Source organism: Nycticebus coucang, chromosome 2 (assembly GCF_027406575.1).
Source record: "Nycticebus coucang isolate mNycCou1 chromosome 2, mNycCou1.pri, whole genome shotgun sequence".
NCBI lineage: Eukaryota > Metazoa > Chordata > Mammalia > Primates > Lorisidae > Nycticebus > Nycticebus coucang.
In genome coordinates this window covers 17673705-17680047 of record NC_069781.1, presented here as the reverse complement: position 1 = coordinate 17680047, position 6343 = coordinate 17673705, and the positions used below count along the sequence as shown (strand labels likewise).

General features: G+C 45.1%; 1 pseudogene across 1 annotated transcript; it reads right to left on the bottom strand.

Annotated features, from left to right (window-relative positions):
• Positions 1-1233: 1233 nt before the first annotated feature.
• LOC128561808 (eukaryotic translation initiation factor 4B-like) lies at positions 1234-3534 on the bottom strand (annotated as a pseudogene). Its single transcript, XR_008373348.1, has one exon. The product of XR_008373348.1 is annotated as a eukaryotic translation initiation factor 4B-like (transcript).
• Between the last annotated feature and the right edge of the window lie 2809 nt (positions 3535-6343).

Sequence of the window (6343 nt, the reverse complement as noted above, 5' to 3'; positions counted from 1 at the left end):
TTCTCAGCCCTTGAGCGCTGCAGTAGTATATATGCGGTTACTAATAAACTTTCATAGGAACAGACATGCACAGGAGCAAATTTTAAAGAGACATTTGCAGCTGCAATTTCACTAACTGAAGACTCATTTATAATGAGTGTGTGTGTATAAACAAAGTAAATGACCCGAGTGCAGGTCGGTGGTAGGTGGGGGAGACACGAAACTTCTTTTGTGAGCACTTGTATTTTCTCAGTAGAGTAGGAATAGAAGTCATTGGCTGAGAAAGCCTATGGGAAAAAAGGAGCTGCAGAAGACAGAAGCCCTGATGGATGCTGAGCGAATGCCCTGGCCTTCTACAAAATGCGTTAAAGTTCAGAAAACGGCACATTTGAACTTGTGTGCTTTATTGTATAGAGATGGTATGAAGGCTAAGAGCACCATCTCTGAACCAGCGGTGGGGCTTTGAGCCTGCCATTTAACCTCACTCACACTCACTTTCTTCATCAAAAAAATGGGGATAATTACACACCAATGTTGTTACGAGAATCAAATATCTGAAAGCATGGGCAGCCTGTAGGACGTGCCTGGAAACGGGATATGATAGAACTGTTAGCTATGATTCTTAACGGGTTTTTTAAGAACTTATATTTTTACTCTGGATTGGGTTACTGGAGCTCCCTTGGGACCCTAGAGTTCCTTTAAACATAGTTTGACAGCTGCTGATCAAATCCAACCCTCTCTTGTTAAATGTAGTAAGAGAGAAAACTGAGATCCAGACTAGTGTACCTACTCCAGTTAAAATACATAGCAAGGGGGAAACAAGTAAAAAAAGAAATACATAGCAAGGAGCTCACCACTCATGAGGCTTGGCCTCAGGGGTGTCCTCAGTGCCTGGCAGGTTCTTCAAGCCCATCCCATTTCAGGTCTCCCTGTGTCTGCTCCAGGAAGAGTAGCCAGAGAGTCTTTTAACATTGGGAAGAAGAGGCAGTGATGCTGCAGAGAAACTTCTGGGAGGCTGAGCCCCAAGCCTTTAACCCTCCATGATCATACGTACTGAGCCAAGCAGGAGTCTGCTGTAAGGGCTGTGGGGGAGAAGACACGAGCCCTGGGGGGTGGGGAAGGGGAGGGAAGGCTGGGGGTGGGTCTTCATGGTAGGATCATTCGGAAACACAACATTCAGGAAGGCTCCAATGGACCAGCAGAGGGGAAGGGAAGGGAAAACACATGGGGGGATTGATTGATTGATTTTTACCTTTCCAAAGATAGAAAATTTATTCAGATAATGTTTGAGAATTCATATATGCCACAATAGGATAAGAAGCATTAAAAGGTAGAAATCTCACACTCTTCCTTATACCTCCCCTACTGCCCAACCCGATTCCAGATGTGAATCACTGTCATTACACTTCTGCTCAATGGAGTCCCCCAGGCACTAGTCACACAGGCAAGCGCATGGTGTCATGAAAAACGCACCACAACTTTTCCATTAAAAAGCTGTAGTCTTTTTCTCTCTGGCTACATTGGTGATTCTCCAGTTATTTCAATACTTTAAAGGCTATAGCAGCATGCAAAAGAATTTCATTTCATTTTTTTAAAAAAAGTTAAGAAAGGTCTCCAGGAGATGGTGAGTTTTATTTTGTCTTGTCTGGATAAAGGTTTGGTTTGCTCTTGAATGTTCCAGGGTGGAGAGAGACTAGGCCGAAGCACAGGATGTTGAGGTCTGCACGGTGTAATCTTCTCCCTCGTTTTCATCTTCACCACCAACAGACAGAGCAGCATACTTGCTTGCAGAACTGAACTTAGAGGCTGGATTTTCCTCAAGTTTCTTTGGCTCCGGTGCAGATCTGGAGTCTTGATCCTTTTTGCCATCTTTCTTCTCTGACTCCTTCCAGTGGTCTTTGTTCCCTCCATCTCCTGGACCACGGCTGGAGTTCCCAGTTTGGCCTTTTGGGACACTCACCCCATCTACTTTATTTTCATCTGCTTTCCTTGCTGGTCCTTCCTCAGATGGCTGAGCTGAAGCTAGTTTCCCTCCACCACTTGTAGGAGACTGCTGCTCTGTGTCTGAGCTCTGAGATGGAGCAGGAGGGTTAGAACCTGCTTCACCCAAGCTTACTCCTTTGGTGGAGGAGCTGGCATTACCTTTAGGGGCTGATCAGGTTTGGGTGGCTTAGAAGTTGGAGAGTGACAGTCTTCCTCCTTATTAAGTGTTTCATTTTCTAGAGACTCCTCACTCTCTCTCCTTCGCACATTTCTGCCAGATGTAGCTGAGGTCCCAGTCTGCGATGACACCTTCCTGTCCTCGACTGTTCCATTCCTGAGTTTCTTCTTCACTTCTCCAGCTTGGGTGTCTCTTCCGAGACCATCGTTCTAGTTTTGGCTCATCCAGCTGACATTGTAATTTTTCTTGTTCCTTTTGTAGTCGCTTTTTTACTTCTCTCTCTCTAGCAGCTGTGTCAACGGGCTTTGCTCCTCCAAAGATAGAAGCCGCTCGACTGGACTGGGAGGTGCTAGCAGAGGAATCATTTTCCTTAGAAGTACTCCAAGGCTTTAATTCAGTTTGGGTCTTTGGGGGGACCTCTATCATCATGCCTATAATCATCCTGAGAGTAATCATCTCTGGAGCTCCATGATCTATCATCCCGTCTGTCATAACGGTCTTCATAGCGGTCCCTGCCTCCCCTGTAGTCATCGTCTCTGTGATACCCACTACCAAATGCCCTTCTGCCACTGCCTGTCCTGGAATCATAGCCTCTATTGTAGTCTCTTGTGCCTTGGTCACTGTATCGATCCAGGCCCCCATATCGATCCGTGTCCCTGCGTGGGCCATCCTGATAGCCATCACGATACCCATCCCAATACTGATCTGAATCATAACGATCTCGATACTTATCTCCAAAGCTATCATCAGCTCTTCTTGAGTAGGTAGTCATCAAAGCTGTCTGTGGTAGGATGGGGTCTACAGTCTGTATCTGTTTTGTCGGAATCCCGATTTCTATCCTGGCCAAAAGAGCGATCATCCCGGTCTTTATCCTGTGCTTGATCAGCAACTTCCATCGAATTCTCCTGTTACCTAGGGACTCTTCATTGAGACTCAGAGCACTTAGAAGGGAATCCAGGTCCTCAAACTCAGCAGAACCAAAACCTTTCAACCTCTCTGGATTGCTGGGTTCATGGGGTAAACACACTGCACTGACATTTAATCCTCTAAAGAATTCCTTAATCAAGTCTTCTGTCACATCATAGGGCAGGTTCCCTAGAAAAGCAGTGTAGGGTGGTGATTTGGGAAGACGGTTCCAGTCGATATTGGGTTTCCGGAGCCCATGGAGCAGTGGGAAGGATGGAACAGTCAATTGGCGGTGCCCTATACACATCATCATCATTACTGTGCCAAGTGGTTGAAACAGCTCCTTCCAGGTCATCTGTTTCACCAGCCCAGCTGACTGGTTTGGGTACATATGTGCTTCCTCTACTAGTTCCCCCATCCTCAGCCAGAAAGCCTGTCAGGGAGATAGTCTTCTCCTTCTTATTCTTCATTTTTGCTGAGGCCACCATGTTGGGAGAGGGAGAGAGAACACAAAGGCGGGGAGATTTATTTAGGAGGTAGCTAAGATCCAACAGTATTAGCATCACACGGGATATTGTTAGGTCTGCAGGATCTAGGGCCTCTCCCCAGACCTATTAAACCAGAATTAAACCAGAAACTGTAGGTGATTTTGTTAGGGCAGCACGGTGCCTCAGGATAGTCACCAAAAATGTAAAGGTCTTAGCAAAATAACTAAGAAAATGCTACAAAAGCTATGTTAACTAATGTGATGAAAATGTGTCAAACAATCTATGAACCAAGTGTATGGTTCCCCACGATCATACTAATGTACACAGCTATGGTTTAATAAAAAAAGAAAGAAAGAAAAGAAAAGAGCAAGTGAAGTTTTAGCAAGAAAAAGAAAGTTTATCAATGACTTTCACAGCAAGCCAGGCCCCATCCTAGTGAGTACAGCCTCTGTGCAAAGCACACTTTGGGGTTTTATGCACAACTTTGAGTAGCATCAGCTACTTCCAAGCGTCTCCCAAGAGCTTAATTAACTCTATTCTCAAACCCACCTGCAAGGTATTAAAAACAACCCAACTCCTAGTTTTTAATAGGCCTCATTCCAAAAATAGCCCAGGTCGGCTTGACCCAAACTAATTCAAAATAGCCTAACCAAATATGTCACCCACCCTGCTCATATCTAACTAAGTGCCTAACAATTCCTATGAAGATTCAATTCTAAGAAGTATCAAGTGCCTCACATAATTTTCTCATCAATTCTTCACAGTGACTCTGCCTAGTGTTGACTCTGTTATTCTCCCCATTTTATACAAACAGAAACTCAAAGCTTTGAAAAGCTCCCCTGCTTCTCAGGGACACACTGACAGTTCATGGGAAAGTGAATGAGTGAACAAAGATTGCCTGATTCCAAAACTGATGCTCTTTCCATGACTTTGAGTTGCTACCTCTTTTTCAGGAGACAAAGCTGCCTGAGCTCAGTATGGGAAGGGAATAGAGAAAGGAGAATCACTGGCCAGGAATCCCATGGAACCTGGCAGCACTCCCTCACTCATTCACTTATTCAATCAGCAAACATTGCCCAAGACCACTGGGCTACAGAGAAGAAAGTCACAATGCCCCTGCCCAATAAACCTAGATCCAATTGTGAACCAACCACTCCTGTGTCACACCCTCCCAAACTCCCACTTCAATATTTTGTCAGTTCCTCGACTATTTTCTTCCTCCTATCTTATTCTCCCCTCCTCCAGTCCAGTTCTTTCTCTTTCATGAGAAAGACGCCTTCAAAAGAGAAGCAGCAACAATCATCTCCCTGATGATGGCTCTGATGGGGAACAAAGCGGGCTGCAGGCTGGGTCTCTGGCACTCTTGTTGGATTCTGAGAGCTGACCCCTTGACTCATAGCAGTGGAAGGATCATTGCCAGGTGGATCTCTTCCAGCTGATTTCAATGTTCTTTCTTTGGCTGAAGTCTCCTGCTCTCAGGAAGAAAGCAAGCCAAGGCCTGTTCCCAACCCACAGACCCCTCCAAAGCTCAGGTGAAAATAAGTCCACTGAAGCAATTCTGACCCAGCCAACACTGAGCACAACTGAATCCTGAGATTCAAAAGCAACTAACACTATCAGTTTTCAGGGAGGATTTAGGGGCTGAAATAAAAGAGGTCAAATTTATGACAGTATTAAAAGTATGATTTTTACAGCATAGCTCCAAAAGACAGCAAGAAAAGTGAACCCCCAAACAGCAAGCCATATTTGACCACAGAGGCAAATGGAAAAAGCAGTTTACAAGGCAGAAAGAGCCTAGTTAAAGATACAGTGAGAATCTGTGTACACATGTGTATAAAACATGGAATCATCTGGAAGGAAGTAAGTGTCAATCTGAGTTGAGGGTAGGGTGGTTCAGTGCTGATTTAGAGCAGGATGGGGTTCCAGACAGGCAGGAGAGAGAAGACCCTTCTTCCCACGCACCACTGGGTAACCTGACATTAGTAATGAGCTTGACTAGGCAGACATCTGCCTGTGGACTTCCCTTTACTTTTAGCCTGCTGCCTAAGAAAGCCTTGTTTCTCTCCATATCTCTCTCCCTTGTGATTTTTATAACCTCTAACAGGATCCAGCTCCATTCAACCAACCCCCTCACTTAACAGACCATTTACAGCTACACAAATAAAACTCCCTTAGATTCAGAAGGTGAGTTCAAGTGATCCTCCTGCCTCAGCCTCCCAAGTAGCAGGACTATAGGTTAACACCACCATGCCCAGCTGATTTTTTTTTTTTTTTTTTACAGTTTTTGGCCAGGGCTGGGTTTGAACTCACCACCTCCGGTATGTGGGGCTGGCGCCCTACTCCTTGAGCCACAGGCACTGCCAGCAGCTGATTTTTTTATGTTTTGTAGACACAAGGTCTTGTTCTTATTCTGGCTGGTCTCAAACTCCTGGCCTCAAGAAATCCTTGGCCTCCCAGAGTGCTAGGATTGTAGGTGTGAGCCAGCATGTCCAACCTTAGAAATTTGATATAGAATTAAAAATTTTTTAAAAAGGAAAAGGAAGTTGGACCCATATTTCCCCCAGACATGAGATCTGCAAGTGGGGAAGCTTCTGCTGTGCTAAGCACCCTGACCCCTGGGGAAACCACAGAGCACACACTCCACAGCCTGCCGAGGCTCTTTAAGCTGTTTATGAAGGTGACCCAAATGCTTTTCCACCTGAAGCACCCAATCTGTTTGTGTCTTCAGACTAATAACAACTTAATAAAGCAAGAGTCAGTCAGCAAGTTTCACAATCATCTCTCATAAGCCATCAATATGTGTCTTCAA